Genomic DNA, 20,770 nt, shown 5'->3' on the forward strand with positions numbered 1-20,770 from the left:
AAGCAATCTGACCTTTTGCCATCCTGTCTGTGTCTCCTCCAGGGCCGCAAAGAACGATTATTTTCACTATCTATTAACCTGATTATGACTGTTTTCTTGATTAATCAATTAGTCTTTAAAAGTCAGAAAATAGTGACAATTAGCCATTACAATTCCCACAGGCCACGGTGACATCTTCAGTTTTTTTGTTCTATGTATATATATGTATATCAAACTTCCAGTTTAATTTTCTGTTGATTGACTAATTGATTGATCAACCAATGGTTGCACCTATAGAAATAGGTTTCCATTAAGATTGGAGTTAAGCATTTAGTTATGATGTCTACATTGGTGAGTATCCTCACAAAGATAGCTGGGTGGCTACGAAGTGTGGATTTTGCAGAGATGCAAAAAAAAAACACACAAATACACACAGATGGCCAAAATCCCCAGAGTCTTTCAACGTGCACATGTATAACCAGACACGGTGAAGCAGGAATACCTACTGTCTGGCAATATTGAATGAAGCTGCTGTGGTTGGTCCCTAGTTCTGTCTGGGAGAACGAACCTTTCTTAGATGAGGTCGGTTATTTTCTAGCACTCCCTATACAGAGACTGAAACCATCGGTCTATTGCCTCTACTCACTGTTAATGCCTGTCAGACTCCAACCTAGATAAGCCTGTTCATCTGTGCCATAGACCTCTGTGCTTATTCAAACACGTCACTCCCAGATGATCTGTTAATATCTTGTTTGGACACCCTGTCATACATTATGGCTTTTATATGTATGTGTACACTGAAGAATACAGTTACATGTGACATAAAACGATGCTTTTGTAATTTAATTTGTCAAATAGTGGGACTTGACTTCACCGCTGATCAGCAGTTCATTATATGCAGACCTGTAACCCTCAGCGATGAGCAATGATTGGCTGTGGTCTGAAGTCTTTAATTAACCTGTCTTTGTGACAGTGGAGCATGTGTATGTGTGTGTGCTGGCGGAGGAGTGTGAAATTGGCTAATTAACGTGACCTCCCTTTGATCTGGGGAGAATACACATATGACATGTGAATTGGAATGAGCCGGAGGGATGGGAGGGTTCTTAGAAATGTGCAAAAATGTTTGCATGTGAGTGTGTGTGAGTGTGTGTGTGTGTGTGTGATCCATGTATCCAAAGCCTGCCACAGCTTCGCAAACTTGATTTAACCCCTCATTACCCCTCAAGCTTCAAAACCCAGAAAAGAACAACAATGGCTTTTTGCTGCATAAGATCAAGGTCAATTCTCACCCTTATGAACTTGTTATGGGAACCTAATGTTAAGCAAAACAGACAAGAAAAAGGAAAACTATGCTTGCTTTTCCTAATTTACACACCACTGGGAAATCCCAATTCCCTTAATTGCATCGTGCATCTTTTCCTTGTGTCTTAGTTCCATCCATGTAAGATGCAAGGAAAAACTGCAAGGAGAGATTAATTAAGGAAAAATGTTTATACAGACCTGAAATGTCCAATCAGCAAGTGATTTCTGATAAAGGGACATGTTGATCTATAATACACTTACGCAAAGGATGGGTTCTTGTATCCTTCATGTAGCCTCCTTGATCCTTGTTCCTCAAAGCAGGAATAAGGCCATGTTCCGACTGAGTATCAAAGGTATGTTCCAGCCCTTTCCATTCATTTCTATGGGGAATTGTTTTCACCGCAGCTGGTGTCAGCGCTGCAGGGAACTTTGGCAAACCAAATGTAGCCCTGTGTACAGTGAAAAAGTTGGTTTTAGTTCAGCTTTTGCTGCACTAGACGGTAACATCATCCAGCAAAGGTGCTGTGTTGGCCAATCACATATGGGGGATGGTCAGAATATGGATGCCCACAGGAAGACAACTCTTTTACTTATCATCTTAACATAAACTTTCCAATTTGGGCCACAGTTAATGCAACATAAAGACGTGCTATGCATTTTTATTAGTTAGGGTACTGGATGTTAAATGGTGCTTTTTATCTATCAATGCTGACACACTGGTGTTAGAAATCGGTGCTATAGTAGAGTACGCTACGTTAGCAGCATGGCTAACCAAAACACAGTGGAAACTCACAAGGTTGGAAATGTGAATGGATGCCCTCATATTGACTCATCACAGCGTGGCAGTATCATACATGCTTACAATACTCCCCTTGCAACCCCTCAGCCCAGAATCAACACACTCCCTTGTGTAAAACCACAGCAGGGAGTCGGTTTTACCACAGTCAGTCTGAACGCCCGCTAAGAGCTTTGGCACATCCTTCAAGATAGTGGACCCTAATGACTTCTTGGTTGAGCAAGAAACAATAAAAAACAGCATGTTTGTGATTAAGCCATCACATACACTAGTCAGTGTAGTGGAGAGCAGATATTTAATATATACATTTTTTGTGTGGAGGGGGTCTTTAGCAAAAATGTTATTTTTTTTAAAACATGATATTTTTCAGGATACATTCTATTTGTAGCTACAGCTATACGTCCATAGTTATTATTGTGTGGTCAGGTAAAAACTGATAAATACTTTTGGTGTTGTGTTACTGTAAACTGGCATATTAACATTGTTTGTTTAGTGAGCCAACACTGAGGAAACAATGAATTAGCTGTTCTGTAAGCATAGAGCTGCCCCAGATGGAGGGAGTTAAACACAGAGCAGATGGACAGTGAACTGCTTCATCTCAGCAATATGTATGAACCATGTTCACATCGAAAATGTGTTTTGACCACCAGTGATGTTATTGGTCGACAGGGCCCAGCAGCAGTAGTATCCAGAGAAAACGCTGTCTCTATCAGTGTCATCTCATTTCTGTTAGCGCTGCTGTGTTTTTAATTCTACCATAACATTAAGACCCTAACTGACTGGTTTTGGCAGCGAGAAAAATGGTAGCAGTAGCCTTTTTGTATTTTTACAGCTGCTCAGCTTCTTATAATGGCAAAAGGTCCAACAGGAAACTGTTTGCTTTTCTTGTATTATCTGGTCCTTTCCTGAGCGTCCTTGATTATTGACCTAATAAGCAAACATGTCAAACCTTTCAGAAAGACTTAATAAGGCTACTAGGGAATAATGATAATCTCTTTTATAGGCCAGGTATATTACAACCACAAGGAATTTGTTTCCAGTACAGAGGCATCCATCTGCAGCGCCAACTCAGACATAAATACATCAGTGGTGGCAGTGTTCCTGCGAGCAACTTGGGATTCAGTGTCTTGCCCAAGGACACTTCAACACGTGGCACGGGAAGAATGGGAATCAAACCGCCAACCTTCTGCTTAGGGGACGCCTGTTCTACCTCATGAGCCACAGCCACAGTATTAGCTTGTAATTGTGCTGCAGGCTAATTGTAAGCCATTTTATTAAACCAGCAATAAGTGATTTTTGGGCCATTTGTGAGCACAACATTGCCACATTATCACCATTGAAGTTGATTTGGCAAACTTGTTAGCAAACAGTTGCATTTATTTATGCATCCAGCAGTTACAGAACAACATAAGCTGTTATGTGAGGATCGTGATTCCATATTATTTGCATATAAATATCTATTTAATTTAATTTATTTACTTTGTCTTTTATTAACTTTTAATGTCCCATTGTCTCATTTTGCACATGCATGTACAGGGAAACACGTTTCCTAACTTTGCATATGACAAATAAACACTTTGATCTTTGACCTTTTCTTCACTGTTCATATTTCTACTGTCTTATCATGTTGTAAAGTTCTGTGAACTCCCATCCATCCATCCATCTTCATCCGGGTCCAGGTCACAGGGGCAGTAGTCCGAGCAGAGCCTCCCAGACCTCCCTCTCCCCACACACCTCATCTAGCTCCTCAGGAGGAACCCCAAGGTGTTCCCAGGCTAGCCGGGAGACAGTCTCTCCAACATGTCCTGGGTCTGCCCCGAGGCCTTCTCCCAGAGGGACATGCCTGGAATACCTCCCCAGGGAGGCGTCCAGGGGGCATCCTAAACAGGTGCCTAAGCCACCTCAACTGGTTCCGCCCAACATGGAGGAGCAGCGGCTCTACTCTGAGCTCCTCATGGGTGACTGAGTTCCGTACCCTAACCCTAAGAGTGCGCCCAGCCACTCATTTCTGCTGCACCGATCCGTCTGCCAACCTGCCGCTCCATTTTTCCCTCACTCGTGGACAAGACCCCGAGATACTTAAACCCCTCCATCTGAGGGAGCGACTCGCCCCCAACCCAGAGAGAGCAATTCACCTTTTTCCGACTGAGAACCATAGCCTCGGATTTGGAGGTGCTAATTCTCATCCCCTTCACACTCGGCTGCAAACTCCTCCAGTCCACTCTGTAAGTCTTGAACTGTTGAAGCCAACAGAACCACATCATCTGCAAAGAGCAGAGATGAGATTCTGCAGCCACCAAAACAGACACCCTCCATTCCCTGGCTGCACCTAGAAATTCTGTCCATAAAAATAGTGAACAGAATTGGTGACAAAGGGCAGCTTTGGTGGAGTCCACCATGCACTGGAAACAAGTCTGACTTACTACTGGCAATGCGAGCCAAGCTCCTACACCGGTCATACAGGGAGCAGACTGTCATGATTCGGTTCCGCTGCTTCCCGTCCGGCTTTTATTTTGACATTACTTCCTGTTTTTGTTTCACCTTAGTTTCGGTCTTTTTACGTTCTTCATCACTCACATTAGATTCACCTGCTTCGTTATGGTTTGCACCTGTTTACACCTTTATTTAGGCAGCGTCCTCCCACAAGGACGCTGCCAGATTGTTCTAGACCCCAGCTCTGACTTTCCAGCATTTTCTTCGGTTTTGGTATTTTGTGTTTCTGATCCCAGACTGTTACCTCAGGTTTGCTGGCTCTGACCTGGGACTGATACCGACCATGAGTTTTGTGTTTCACCTTGTCTTATATGGTTTTGTTTAGTTTTAGTTCTCTTATTAAAGAGACGGTTTTGTTCATCACTTCCTTGTCTGGCCATTTAATTGAGTTCACCAAACCCTTTTTGGCCACATTACGCGTGCCGTTTCTGACAGTAGACACCCCATAACGAGCCCTGCACCCCATAGTCCTGAACTACCTCCCACAGGATGCCATGAGGGACACGGTCGAATGCCTTCTCAAGATCCACAAAACAAATGTAGACTGGTTGGGCAAACTCCCATGAACCCCCCCAACACCCTGAGGGTATAAAGCTGGTCCCGTTTTCCACGGCCTGTGAACTTCATTAATCTTTTTGAAAGGTGAAATATAAAGAAAGAGTTTTGCTGATTGATAAGTTGCATCAAGAGCAGTATTTGAATCAAGCAATATACATGCAGCTATTTCAAATATTTTATGCATGTTAGCTGTTTCTAAACATTTGCCTACTTAGTTGCCATCTTTTTTAAGAACATACAGTTTTCTACTATTTACCCCTTTTAAAAATCATTTTGTCATATACTGTATTTTACTTAGGCTAATTGCAAAATAACAGGTTGCAGTGTTTCTGTTTGTATTTCTTTATTATACTCATGTTTGGCTTTTGTCACATTTCACAACTTTCTAAGCTCAGTCTGTCCAAATATTGCATTCATCTAGTTTTGATTTTTCACTTTATCAGGCTGCTGCACCTCTATTTATTTCAGAACTGCTCACCTTTCTTTCACACTCACCCATTTCACCTTCCCTCATCTTTCCTGTTTGATTTGTCCTTTGCCTCATCATGCACACCTCTGTGTGCCCGTCCTCACCCTGTCTCTGTCACATCAGGTCTTTTATGCACTTTCTCGGTGTCTCTTTCTGGTTTATTCACCTGCAGCTCTGTCACATTGAGTCCTCTGCCCTTTCTCTCTTTTCTTGTTCTGTTTATCACTCTCCTTTTCTCCTCTCTCCACCTACACCTTTCTTTCACTTCTACCTTCACTTTCTCCTACTCCTCCGTCTGCCTCGTTCCTCTCCATCACCTCCAGGATAATGATGAGGGGACAGGTGGAGACCAGAATATCACTACCACCACTCTCTGTGTGTGTGTGTGTTTGTATAAATGACACAGACAAACACACACCCACAGATGGTGGACAGGGGTCCCTGCCGGCCAGCCTGTCTGGTGATAGGATGTTGTTGCTGCTGAGTGCACTCAGCCACACATGATTAGCTAGAAACACACACATGCGTGTTATTTCCTTCTACGTAGCACATATGGGGCTCAGCACCAAAACAAGTCACCTGCTATTCCAGTCACACACGCTCACACACACACACACACACATACACACAGACATGACAGAGTAGTTGGAAGAGGGCTGTGGTGCTGTCAGCACTGATTATGCATCATTTTTTGTGTGCCTGCTTTATGTAACGCTATCACTATAGCTTACTATTACATGCTTTGTGATACAAAGACATGTCTCTTACATGTGACCCACAGAAAAACCTCCATAAAATTATAAACACTGATGTCTACTTCTAATTTAGATCACTGACTAATTAGACATTTGTTTAGCCTGCAGTATGTTTTGCATTAGCTTTCTATAATGTGGTAAAATATTCAAACTCGGCTTCGTGAACTGTGAAAATGTGAGTGACTGAGTCAGATGGATGAAGGTAGCCTTTGTAAATCAGTGTATTTATTGTACATGCCCTTAAGTAACCAGGTTACAGTGGGCTTTCTCCAGTAAGGTGATTCTTCTAAATCTCATGTGAATGAGAAACTGGGTTTCTCGTTGCCCCAGCTAGATTTCTCTTGGATAATATACATTTCACTGCTATGTGTAAGAATAACCAGATTTTTACTTGGTTGTTGTAAGTACGCAGGTGCATGAGAAAAGCATTCTGGCTGAGTAATGGCAGAGCAGTTGGATGAAAGCAGTGATAATTATATGTAGCAATGTCATTTTTATTTTGAAATGAATTTTGTGGAAAGGCCAACTAAAACTGGAACCAATAACTAGATGACACTAAAATCCTGAATTTTGTTAGTAGAGAACGGGGTCCGCTGAGATATGAAACAGGAGTGCTGGATGTTTTAGATGAGATTCTGATTTTGATTTAATTTTTGACTCTTGAGAAAGCTCACTATAAGTCATCTCATCAATTTGATCTGCCCCCTCCCTCCCCAACATTTTTCCAGACCAGTAACAGTGAGCAGGTGCACAACACAACATGTCATGCTGACGTCAAAACATCAGACAACATGTTTGTTCAGTTGTATCTTAAAGGTTGGAGAAGTGAAAGTGCACTGGATTCCCAAAGTGCATGTGTGTGTAATAAAGCCCATTAGCTTTATTACACAGAATGTTAGTTTTATCTCCTCAGACATTACTCACTGTCTGATCTTGGTTAGTGACACACAGCTAAAGTCACTGCACAAGTCATGAAATAATTATTTCTGACATGAAACAGGTCGCTAATAATATGTCCGTGCAGATTCTCAGTCATCCAGGTCATAGTAAGCTGAAAAAACATAGGAAAAAAAAATCAACTGGACTTGATTTTAGGTCCAGGTTAGGTTTTCATTTCTCATCCAAGAGGCTTCATCAGTTCTGCTGTTGAGCCGGAGTCCAGTTGGTTTTTTTTTTCTACGTTTCTTCAGATTGCTAATAATAATAATAATACAGTCCAAAGATGTGCAGGTTGTTTAATTGGTGTTAAAATGTGTGATGTGACTCTTTTTAATACTGTGAGGACTTCCCTTCTTAATGGGAACCAGATGCTGGTCCCAACAAAGTAAATCGTTGACTTTTAGGTAGACGACGTGATTTAACGTTAGATTAAAGATATAGGTTCAGTATTAGGGTAAAGGTTAAGGTTAGGCTACATCTCCAGGAAATAAATGTAAATGTCCCCTAAAGTGATGGAAACACTGTGTATGTGTGTGTGTGTGTGTGTGTGTGTGTGCAGTTTCTATCTCTTCTCACCACACTACATTGTCACGAGCTGTCAGATTAGCATCAGGCCTTGCCAGTCAGATTGAGGATGTCACAACAGCAGCATTCTGTCCAGTGGCCGAGCGGCTGCAGATAGATTACACACTCTGTTTATTTATCCTCTGTCTTTGTCTTCTGTGTCTCTGCAGGATGCTGCTGTTCTCTCGGCTCAGGTCCCAGGGTCGAATGGAGGTGAGCTGAGCTGAGTGGAGAGGTGAGGGGGACAGGTGGCACAGTGCCACAGTTTCACCGTGGCCACCAATGAATCATAAGTAATGAAAAGTTGCATCACGGCATGAAATAAAGTCATAACTGTGCAAGCTGGAGCAGGAGGGGAGAAACTGGTGAAGAAGAATTTGACAAGGTGGAAAGGTAAAAGCATATTTTACTAGTTTATTGTCACTCGTAAAATCCCTGTTAATGCCTCATTTGGTTGAGATTAATAACCAATACCTCTCTGCCAGACTGCTGGCTCCATCCTCCATCCAAAACTGTTCAAACCCACATAAGAATTTTCAGTTTCACCAAATACACAAAGGAAATGTGTTTAAAACGACACAAGATATTCCGAATATTTCGATTTGGTGGACTGATACAGCTATAGAGCAGTCACAAGTTTGAATGTTTTAGTGTGTGAGCTTCATTTGGTTTATCTCCAATAAACTGTTGGAGCAAACAGACACATGTTGGAGGCCAGTGAGCAAGGTCGTTCTGAAACACTGTCATAGCAATTCAGAAAAAACACGTGCCACAGTTTTACCAGCAGGATCATTCTGTTAATGTATTTTGTGGGCTCTCAAGAAGTTTGTGATGATTTGAGAAATAAAATTTTAATCATCCCAACCAATTGCCCACCTAGAGCTTGTTGGAGGTTTCTTCCGTTAAGGGGAATTCTTCATCTTCACTGTCTCCAAGTGCTCGATTTGTTGGGTTTTTCTCTATAATACTGTAAGGTCTAGATCATACTATGTTCAGTGCCCTGAGATGATTTTTGTTGTGAACTGGAGCTATACAAATAACTAAAGGCTCATTTGTTACAGCTCACCTGCTTTAACTGTTTAATTCATTGTCTGTCTTCTCTTTTGTCTTCACTCTATTGCTTCCACTGATCAGCCATAACATTATGACCACTGACGGGTGACGTGAACAACACTGACCATCTCATTACAGTGGCACCTGTCAGTGTGGGGGGTTTATTAGGCAGCAAGTGAACATTCAGTCCGTGAAGTTGACATGTTGGAAGCAGGAAAAATGGGCAAGCGTATAAGGATCTGAGCAACTTTAACAAGGGCCAAACTGCGATGGCTGACTGCGTCAGAGCATCTCCCAGTCTGCACATGTTGGGTGTTCCCAGTCTGTAGTGGTTAGTACCTACCAACAGTGTCTAAGGAAAGACAAACACTGAACCAGCGACAGGGTCACGGACACCCAAAGGCTCACTGACGATGAGGTTGATCTACTGTAGATTAAACTTTTAAATTTCATTCATCCTTTTCAAAAGATTCTATTTTGTATGAACCTTTGTTAAAATGGTTGAAAAAGAGAAAAACTGTCCATTGGTCTGTATGAAGAGAAACATTCAGAGGCTATAGTGGTGATCTGACATCTAGAGTGGGGAGGCTGTTTAATGTGTCTAAAAATAATCTAATTTACCGTCATGACCACTGTTTTCACTCCTTTAACATATTTTTATCAATAAATGATGGAGAAACTTTATAACTACGGTGGCAAATAGATTCAACCAGCTGTCACACTGAGTCCTGTGCACACGGCGTTAGGCAGGTGGTCATAATATTATGGCTATACTCTGATATATTCCATAAAATGTGCCCAATATATATATTTTAAAGTGTGCCCCAGTTCCTTCCAGAATGTTTGGCTTTTTATGTCTGTGGGCTACTTGATATTTTTAAAAGACAATGAAGCGACTCTTGACTTCCTTAAAGGAACTGTTACATATTTTGAGAAATATGTAAATATGCCAATGGTCAGATTAGAAGACTAATACCACTTTCATGTCTGCATGGTAAATATGATGCAGGAGTCAGCAGCAGACTGGCAACATGGGGGAAAAGCTTACCTGACTCTGTCCAAGGGTAACAAAGTCATCCTAGCAGCAGTAAGCTCTACCTCTAGTAGGGATAATGTCTTCCAGTTCTGCCCTGACTTTGTTTATTTTCATGGCACCCTGGAGTACATTTAATACATCCCATAAGCAGGCAGACCTATTTATACCACAAAACCATTGCCAAACCTCACTGCTGTGCATTTGTAAGACTTCAACGTGTAACATAAACCTGTTGTGATTCTTGCAACTCCATCTTGAGGAAACATGATATTCATTCCAGTCTGAAAGAGTGAGAAGATGGTTGAAAACTGTGCACAGCTACAGCGCAGAGGGCTTTATTGAGCATGACATGACCCTGTGAAGGTCACGCATCCGTGTAAATAATCCACGGCATCCTACACACACTGAAAAACACACAGTACAGAACAGTGATACAAAGACACACAAGGATATCAGATATGAACCTGAATAAATCCATACACTTGCTGTGAAATATGAGATGCATATCTGGCAATAGAGAAACTGTTCATTTTCAAACACACTTTTGGAAATATGGGGAAGGTACAAATGCACAAACAAAGAAATGGTGAACTCCCATGCTTTGTATCAGATTACTATAAATTTTCACTTGGAAGTAAACAAGAATTCACAGTAAGATGTATTCACAAAGCTAAAAATGTTTTCTTTAGTTGTCTGTGCTAGTTTACACAAGTTACCACTGTCAGAAAGCTTTAAGCTTATGTATAGTTTAATACTATACAGGATAGTTTCCAGATGGTTCAGTAACTAGTATGTTTAAAAAGCATGTACATAAATACTTGCCAATGTAAAGAATGTTGAATACTACATAGTTGTGTGTGACCAATAGTGTTGTTGCCATCTTTTCCAGTCCTGGAATTTATATAAAGAGAAAATTCCAATTGTGTGCCTACAACCAACCTAACAATTTTAACTACTGTACTGCGTAGAATCCACCACTGTTCATTGGTCTTTGAGATAGTGTACAGTCCTGGTGTGGCCAACACACCTGGCCAATACAGCTGATTCTGCGTTACTGCCAGTGAGCACTGCAGCTTTATGACTGCCATGTCATCAGGTCAGGTATCTTCCTTAGCTTGCTCTTTCACTCTTCGTCCATCAGAATATCCATCTTTTTGCAGAAAACACACAAACCTGGCAAGTCTTTGTAGACATCACTGCTAATACCGTGTGGAATTAAAAGACAGGATTGTTTGAGATTGGAAAAATATTAGCAGGTCTGCAAGTTGAAACACCTACGAGGTGGAAACTGTGGTACGTGGCTGTTTAGCTTGTTTGAAGAAGGAACAGAAATGAAGGTGTTTTCTGAAAAGATAAGTGAATGTTGTCATGGAAATCTGGAATTTCCAACCCAACCTGAAATACAATACAACGTACTCTTTCTCAGTGACTTGACAAAGGTTTCTCTGAAGCTACTGCTTCCACGGGATGATTCAGCACTGGTTTGGTCTCCACCAAGTCGTGACAAAATGATCTGCCTCTTTAACTGTCTTCACCCAGCTAGTTGTTACTTTGTTAGGTATTTGTAGTAGGCAACTAGAAACCTCCACATTTGATTTGATGTTGATGTATATGTTGTATTTTAATGTGTAAAATAAGTGACATTGCCCTTTAAAGTAACTGGCTAGGGAATGTATTTTCTCAATAAGCGTCCTCATAATTATAAATGTGTGTGCAGGCTGTGAAAGTTGTTCCACAGCTGCTGTATATACTCTTCCACTGGGTCCATGAATAATGCAGAATTCACATTTTCATACCACTTCCTCTTCTCTCCCTCCCTTCTGTTTTCTCCTCCCCCTCCTCTTCCCCTTGTGCCATAGTAAAAATAGAACCAAAGACTTGCAAGCTTTTGCTCTGGTGTTTACACCGCCATGACCCTCCCCACTGCTCTCTCTCTCCTAGCAGTAGGGTTATTACTCTCATTCATCTCAGCCTGTTCTCTCTATCCTCCATGGGAGCCAAAGCACAGACACAAGAAAAGAGGTTGTCAGACCAGGCTGGGAGCAGAGAGAAGGTCCTCAGGTATAGATGCTTCATCTTCATATCTTTATTATGTGCCTCGTAAAAATAGCCCTGCTAAGGCCTCCTCCACTCGCCTCTTCTCGCCTCTCACTCCTCCTCTGCATGCACTCAGTCTGTGCTCAGGGGAAATGAGGAGCTGCCCTACCCAGACATTAAATGTAGAAATTAGGATGCACAGACAGAAAAATGAGATGCCTGCTCCTTCTCTGTGGATGCAAAGCAATAATAAAGCTCCTTTTCAGTGCATGAATATAATAATCATGGATGTAAAATGTGGAAAACCCTTGTGATTTTAGCTACATTGTTAGTAAATGAAGTGTGCCTGCCTATTTATGATGATACTGTAGTGTCATGGTAAATATGATTAAAACGGTTAACTGGTTATTTTTTCTCTTTTTTGTTAAAGTTGTTGAGAATGGACAGTTTGAGTAACTTAAAAGATACTTTAATGTTATCTGGCTAAACCTGGTTCATTTGATAATGCAAAATAATGTGCATTGTCTCTAAATAAATAAACTGGTTGTATAAGTGTTGATCAACAAAGTAACTCATGCAAGTCTATAAATGTAATGGAGTCAAAAGTAAATAGTATCTCTATGAAATGTCGTGCAGTAAAAATATATAGTAGCAGAAAAGTGTACTTATTGTAAGTACTGTACTTTAGTTACTTTCTACCACTGTCAGCTGAGTGAGTGAGTTCTCAGTCAACTAATTGGTTAGCTAGTTAAAGCGACATCTCTGCAGCGCTGCCACTGCTGTTCGATGAGTCTGGGCCACAGGAGGCTTTGACAGCACTCCACACATTAAGACAAGTTCTGGAGTTTATTTCTACAAAATAAAAAAAGTTATCATAAATGTATCAGAAACAATTAACTATTTATACCGTGCATGGGATATAGCAGCTTTTATGCAGCAGGGATTGCCAGTCTGGTTAGTGAATACTTGAGGAGAACCAATAAAGTGTAAAATTATAAGTCAGGGATACACTCCAGTGATAAAGGTCTCCTCTTGCTTCTTCTCATGTCTTCTCCTCTATTCTTTTAAAGGTCACAGTGGAAACAAGGAGAAGACAGATGAAATAGACAAAATTGGTCTACTGGAACATCTTCCTATGCTAGGTGTCTGACGCAAGTCTCCTCCACACAGGTTTTACTCAACTCACACATGATACAAAAGATCTGTGGCTGAGAAAGAGCAAATGGTAAACTGTGCTGTCTAGATACATTTCCAGTCCAACATTTGGACACACTTTCCCATTCAGTTCAATGGGAAAATGTGTCCAAACATTTGACGGATAGTGTATGTTGGTAGGAAGCATGGTGGTACATTGGTCCTGGGTCCAGGCCCCGGCCAACCCTGTACAAAGTTTGCATGTCCTCCCTGTGGCAGTGTGAGTTCTCTCCGGCTTCCTCCTACAGTCCAGACATGCAGCATAGGCTGAATGGCGACTCTAAATTGCCCATAGGAGTGAATGTGGATGTGTGTGGTTGTCTGTCTCTAAGTGTCAGCCCTGTGATAGGCTGGCGACCTGTCCAGGGTCCAGGGAGGACCCCGCCTCTCACTCAGTGTGAGCTGGGATTGGCTCCAGCCTTCTGTAAAACAAAACAAAAAACATATTAACTCAGTCTCTTTTTACCTTTTGAGAGATGATGAGAGTTCCAAGGTGGAAAAGAAAGACAAACAGAGGTTTAAATTAAGGTGAGTTACGTGCACTGCCTCCAGTGGCTATAGAGAAACAGAAAAAGTGGGGCAGCAAACACACTGTGAAAGAATCCATGTGGCATTATTTGAAAGGCCAACAGAACAAAATCAAATCATGTGAAAGAAAACACACTCTTTAACAGGTTGAAACGTGCTGATACAAGTGTTGTGGAAGAATCAAAGCGCTGTTTTGGACCCTTTGTGACTATGAAGCATATTGCAGACACTGTTACACCTTCTCTTTGACTGTTTCCCGTGGCAGGTTTTTAAATTACCCCCTGGACATCCTGCCATCTCCAAAGCTTTTCAAAGAGCTTTTAGTATTTTAGTATGGCATTTGATTCCCCGCTCTCCTTTTCTTTAGACGTGTCTGGTTTTTTTTCTTTTCTCTTTCATGCAGAGCACCTTGGCCGCTGAAAGGGAGTGTTGGAGGAACAGAGGTGACATGCAGGGAGAGGGGAGAAGAGGAGATAAGACAAGAAAGAGGAGAGGAGAGGGCAGGAGACAAGACAAAAAATGATGATGAGACTAGGTGAGAAGACCGGGCAAGAGTGGACGCAGGGGGAGGAGATGTCAGGAGAAAAGACAAGGAGAAGAGACAAAAACAGGACGTACAAGAGGAGAGAAGATGAGCCAAAGAGAAGAGAGGAAAAGGAGAGAAATATTAAAGGGGAGAGGGGCAAAGACAAAAGGAGATGAGGATGGAGGAAAGCAGGAGAGCGGGGGGAAAGGAGAAGAGATGCAATTAGACAATGAGAAAACTGGAAATGAGAGGAGCTAAAAGGGGAGAGGAAAGCTAACAAGGAGTAAAGCAGCAAAGGGAAAAGGAAACAAGGCAAGGAGATAAGGAGGAGGGGAGAAGGTGAACAGAAGAGGATGGAGAAGAGAGGAGAAAAATACGAAAGGACATGAAAGGAGAGGAGACCAAGATGATGGCAAAGGAAATATAAAGAAAAAGGGGCTATGAAAGAAACGAGATGAAGAAATATCAAGGGAAAAGATGAGGAGATGAGTGGAAGCAAGAAAAGGGAAAAAGAGAAGAGAGGAAACAAATTAAAATGAGAAGCAACAAGAACAGGAGTGAAAAGGGAGAGAACAGACAAAGAGAAGAAGAGAGAGAGAGAGAGAGAAATGAAAAGGACGGGAGAAGAAAGAAGAAGAGAAGACAGGCAGAGGATGAGAAGCTAGTCGTTCTTTACCCAGGGAAGGGGGTTGGAGGGGGGAGGTGGGCTCCTTATCCCTCTCTCCTCTAACTGAGCTTCCTTTCTCAAGGTCAATCACATACACACATGCACATGTACACACACAGGCAGGCAGGTTGGCAGACGTGGCCACTCCAACACACACATACACATTTAGTTGAGCTCAAGTAGAAAAGACGCCTTCTGCCTGTTTTTCTCTCTCTGACGGTCTGTACCAACCAGCCAAGTCTCAGTCAACCATCTGGAGATAAAAACACCATTCTTCCCACACACACACATCCACTGTGTGTTTATGATAATAGGCCAAATGCCCCTATTGATTCTTTCTCTGTCTGTGTCTGTCTGGGTTGTGTGTGTGTGCACGTACAATCACTTTTATTTCTACTTGGAGAATATGCTTCCCTCTCCCTCTTTTAAATCTTGTTTTGATCAAAAATGCACTACCTCTCCAGCAATATGTTATTCACTGTCTGTTTTTGAGTCCTGGAAATTTTATTTTCCTGCTAACCTTCATTTTGTCTTCATTTTAAACACAAACACCTGAACATGGCCAAAAATAAAAGGACATTTACATATACAGTTGCACCATGCTCAGAAAAATCAGTGTTTTCCTGATGATCACTGAATAGGACTTCACACAACCAGGTGTAGACTAATCATCTTGAGAGGATTCATCTGAATGTAATGTTTATTATTAGCTAGACTGTGAAACTGTGACACTGATGAAGGCATAGATGATCGAAAATGTTCTGTCTTCTCGTAAACTAAAATGATTTCCTGTCACTGAGTGGGAACCTATACTATGATCACCGTGCTCATAGCTTTGGAATTCACTGATCTATACACACAAGCAAGATGTTTTCAGATAGGTAACTTTTCACAGTTTCTTGTAAGTGTCAGAAACACTCCAAGTGTTAGTGAAACTGAGCAGCAGGGGTTTGAATTCACTGAAAATTAAAAAAAATCTTTGCCTACAACACAGAACACAAACACAGAGACAATGCTCCTGAAAATGTAAAACATGAGCATATTGTGAAATAAGACTGCTCACCTGTGTAGACTTGTAGTAGCTCTACGGTATTTTTAAAGAAAAACCCAATTTATATATTGTATTTGTAAATCCCAACTCATTCTGATACTATTATTTCATTTCCACCTGGTATTACCACAAGATAAAGAAAAATGTTTAGTATTGCACTTCCATAAAGTTGAGGGACTTGTCACAGACAGATTAAAAAATAATGGCCAACACTGAAGCAGTAGAAACTCAGATATCCTGATGTTAATCTGGAGTTTAGTCCAAAAGTACCACATCCTACATTTCCTATGATGCAACTGAATAAAACTGCTGATATCATCAGGGTTGTTTTTAAGTATTTGGCAGTTCTTTAAAACCACAGGATATAATATAACTGTGTTCCCAGGATTAGTAGCATTCCTCATGATGAGAAGATTGACCGTGAAAATGTTTTGTTTAACAAAGGAATGCATTACTGTTAAAACTGATTACACTTTGGTTTTTTCTGATTCCGCCACTGATATGATTTATTTTTCCATAATCTTGCTATATATTTTTTTTATTTCCTTGCATTGTTTGACTGTGTGTTGTATTTCAGTGTCTTTTGGTCCCTTTGGTTTCCAGCTCCCTCTGAATGGACTGAATCCCTAATACTAAGTAGGACCTGGACATCGTCATTTGCCCAACAAGCACCCTGCACTGCTTTGCTTTTTTGAAGCATTGGTTGTCCTGGTTGAAATAAATTCAATAGCAAAATAATTGTTGTTGTGAGCAACAAATGCAGAAACCCAGGCGAGTACTGAGAGCTGCTGGTTAACCACTGTCGAGCTTCAGGGCTTCTTAATACAGATTTCTTAAGTCTCTGAACTATGATGAAAGATAGTCCCTTATTTTGTGTTGTTTAACATTGTTCTCCAACATTTCTGATAGTCCATAGGACATGTTTCACATCATTTTTAATCATCCAGTTATCATCTTTGAAAGCAAAAGCACTTGATTTTATTCTCTTTTAATTAGTTTCCTTTCTGTATATATTTCATCTATATACTATACTGTAGGATTCAGGCTATAAATATGATTTTAAATATCTATTTTTCAATTTACAAAATGTAATTTGAGAAATGAAATTAAGAATGCTGCATTCTTTTTTATATACTGTAACTAAGTGGATGTTGACTAATGAAAAACAGAAAACAGTTAAAAATCAGCCATGTTGAAACCTCTAATGGGACGTGGAGGACAGGCTTCCTGCCCCCTCATGTAAAATATTCCTCCTCTTCTCTTTGGGTCAAAATGGTCTCCCCCCTCCTTCCCTCCTTTTTTTTAATAACTGGCTGCAAATTCACTGCTGTTCATTACACAGGCAGGGTCAATTCCCCAAACAATGTGTTTGGTGTCACCGTAAAAAGGGTGTTTTTTATGGTGTGTAGCAGTAAAATGCTATTAAACAGATAAAACATCAGCAACGAGCATCAGGAGGATTATAAAAGGAACTGCCTTGATAAACTCCACATATCTGTGTGATGACACACATGGTTAGAGTTCACACAGCTTTACAGCACCACCATGTGGAGAGATAACAACCAGGTTGCATCTACGTCCTGTGTCAAGCTCTGGGTCCACGAAAAAAACAAACAGAAACCCTGTCAGATTATATGTGATGCTCTCCATTTGGAAGCTTAAAAAGACAAGAAAGACAATAGAAAAACAAGAATTTGAATTCAAGTGGAAATGCTTTGCCTCTTAACTATATTTTCAGGGCTTTATCAGTTGAGTTCACAGTACCAGTGCAAGCTCATTGTAGATATCGCTCAATGTTCAGTCCCTTTGTATTTTAGTTTGCATTGCATTTCTTCATGTACTGCTTTCTACTTTTCTACATCACAGTCATTTGTCACATTTGTATTATTGTGTGGTCAAAGATGAGGTAATGCTCTGACTAGTATACATTTTACTGACATATATATGTCATTCTCAGCTGTGTGATGGAGAATATTCTACCATTTTGAGATGTACTGGTGTTCAAAATTAAAAACCAGGATACAATATAAAAACTGGTTTATGTCTCAGGTTGTCTCCTCACTGTCCCAGTGATGTATGAGAGAAGATCTGCACTAATAGGTGTTTAAGGTCCTTATGCTTCAAAACTTTCAAAAAATTCTTATGAATCTTATGAGAAGAACACTTAGTTGGCAATTTATAATTTGTTAAAATTATTTCAACAATTTCCAGAATTCCAGCAATCCTGCAATAAATCCTCCTCCCTGACTGTTTAGATGCTGTTGAAACTGCATTAGAGAGGTACTGATTCAACTGTAGGGTCATTTTGGAAGATCTACTTTGTGGCGCCATCGAACTGTATAGTGTCATATGACAATGGTTGTATTAATTTGTCCGTCCCACTTATATCAGTGAAGCTAGGCTGAATAACATCCGACTCTCTGTATAATGCAGCCTTCACGATGAACATACAACTGAATGAGCACCTCTCTGAAACAGCCTGAACAAAAAATAAACAGTAGCACCTTTGTGAAGGAGGATTTATTGTGGGACTGTTGAATTAGGCCTATAACTTTTTGCTTGGCATCTAATAAACTGATAGATGAATGCATGAATTCCACTGTACAGAGTACCTGCAGACTGCATTGCTGTGAGCTTTTTATTGCTCCTGTGTTCCCCTCTAGTAATAATGGCTTTGCTAAAAGTCTGTCTTCAGACAGATTTTATTAATAGCATTAGCAGTGAGTTTGTTGTACTTAAATGTCCCTGTAAAGTGTGACAGGGTGACAGTGATCCAGCACGAACAATACCAGGACCCTGAAAGTAATGCAGCTAAACAGAATTTAGCCTTCATCAATTTTAATATTTATAAGTGTGATTTTCCTACTGCGACATCTGTGAACAAGGCCTATAGGTACAAGTATGCATGTGGATGAATAGTGCTGAGTATCATATATCCACAGTATTTAGAGTTGGGCAAAACGTTTTTAATACATTTATTTTATAGGGCTAGCTAACTGTATATGAAGTACTTAAAACTAGCTTCACCTTCAACTGTTAGCCTAAACACTAATGCATCAGAATCAACAATCTAATAATGTCAAATAAAGTAATAATAGTCACATCAGGTTCTGTTAATTCTGCTCCTTACTATCAGTAAGTTAACTATAAAACCTCTGTGGCTCTGGCTACTTATATTTAAATATTTTAAGTACATTTTCCTTAGAATTCTATAGTATTACTGCTGTAAGACAATACTTCTAGCAGTAATATTTTCAATACACCAGATGTTTGTAGCCTATTGTTTAGGCAACAAATAATCCGAGTTTTGATTACATGTTCAAATGATCAGTCACAAAACATGGCGTTTTTAATGAAAATTCAAACCACAAAACAAAACTGTCTTTATAACCATGTTGAAATACAAATGAAATAAATAAATCTGTTTTATGTCACTTAGCTGATCCGACCCACCATATCTCCTGTAGACCGCAGGTACAACTTTTATGGCCACCGATATTAGCTAATAAATATTTGGTGCTTTTACCACATAACTATAAAACTGCTGATAAAGTGCTTATTGTAGAATCGGGTCATTTTTCCCAACGCTTCACGAGACAGGAGGGTGTCGTTAAGATCCGCTTCTACTCGGTAGTTTCCGCCTTTCTCCGTGCGCACTTCGTTCATTTCCGGTCAGTGTCGCCATCTGCTTTCTCGTCCTTCTCCAATCTCCGTGTTGTTGTTCCCGGTGACGCGGCGGAGGTGTAGCCTGACGCGGGCTCTTACGTGTCGGCCAGAATAAAAGTGGGGCTCCGGAGGCCTGGGAGTGACGAAGAGAGTCTGTATCGGTAAGGACGGAGCGGTGTCCGGGGCTCAGAGAGACTGGACGCTGCCGTAGAATGTGTCGGTCTGGTCGGGGTCGGCCCGGAGGAAACAAAGAGATCATGGCGCCGAGTGTGTTTGTAGCAGGATGGAGGGAGGGGAGGCTGCGGCTCTTTGGGACAAACCGAGCCGATGTGTGGCTTTGAATCGAACCAGTAGGGACACTTGTATGTTAATACTTCACAAACTGTGGTCGGACCTCGGCACTGTTCATATGCTCGGCGGTAAAATGTGCTATAACCGACGGAGTTGAATGCGCGCAGATTTGCGCTGATTTTTCCTGAACGGCGCATTCAATCCATTCACGTTTTCTGGAACTCGCACGACCTACGTTGATGTTTTCAGTCTCGTTGATTATTTGTGATTTTACACCTGCTCACGTCGCCGCACAGTCAATAATTATTGTGCTCTTATTTCCGCTTTATCCGTCCTGATAGAAATCGGTCACTGCAGGCCGCATGTTGAAAACATGACCCGAGGCCTGGAGACGTGAAAACACTTCTTGTATATGCGGTCAAATAATAGGGAATGATTAGTTTGCTGATCTCCGGGGATGTGACGGCGTGTTGAGGGGGCGGTGCCCGGCCATGTGGCTCTGCTGTCACACACGGAGCAGCCAAGTGATTTTTGAAAAGCAGAGGGAGAAATGTGTGAAGCCAATCATGCAGCGGAGAGAAGCTACGCACAGTGTGAGATCACTGAGCTCAGTGAGAACAACAGGTCCCAGACCTGTGCAGCCTGACATCAGTCTGGGCCCCTAGTCATTAAATAAGTACAGTCATTCTCAAACTCAAGGGTAGAAACGATCAAGTGTCACATTTCTTCAGACTTAAAAACACTTTGAGGTGTCAGAGATCGACATTTTAAGAGTTTTAGCTTATAGTGACATACTGTACACACCATTAGCTTATAGTGACATACTGTACACACCATTAGCTTATAGTGACATACTGTACACACCA

The 20,770-nt window shown here is 41.1% G+C and overlaps 1 protein-coding gene and 1 long non-coding RNA gene across 2 annotated transcripts in view; both read left to right on the forward strand.

The window, feature by feature from the left end:
• The first annotated feature begins 11,726 nt into the window (after positions 1–11,726).
• Positions 11,727–14,768, forward strand: LOC109972451 (uncharacterized). Its single transcript, XR_002276689.1, has 3 exons — positions 11,727–12,005; positions 13,052–13,151; positions 14,107–14,768. It is a non-coding gene; the product is annotated as an uncharacterized LOC109972451 (long non-coding RNA).
• A 4,673-nt stretch (positions 14,769–19,441) lies between these two features.
• Positions 19,442–20,770, forward strand: part of creb1b (cAMP responsive element binding protein 1b) — a 17,602-nt gene continuing 16,273 nt past the window's right edge. Inside the window, exon 1 of the mRNA XM_020621303.1 lies at positions 19,442–19,774. The gene's annotated coding sequence lies outside the window, so the exon portion shown is untranslated. The remainder of the gene's footprint in view (positions 19,775–20,770) is intronic.

Source organism: Monopterus albus, unplaced genomic scaffold, assembly GCF_001952655.1.
Source record: "Monopterus albus unplaced genomic scaffold, M_albus_1.0 scaffold257.1, whole genome shotgun sequence".
Classification (NCBI taxonomy): domain Eukaryota; kingdom Metazoa; phylum Chordata; class Actinopteri; order Synbranchiformes; family Synbranchidae; genus Monopterus; species Monopterus albus.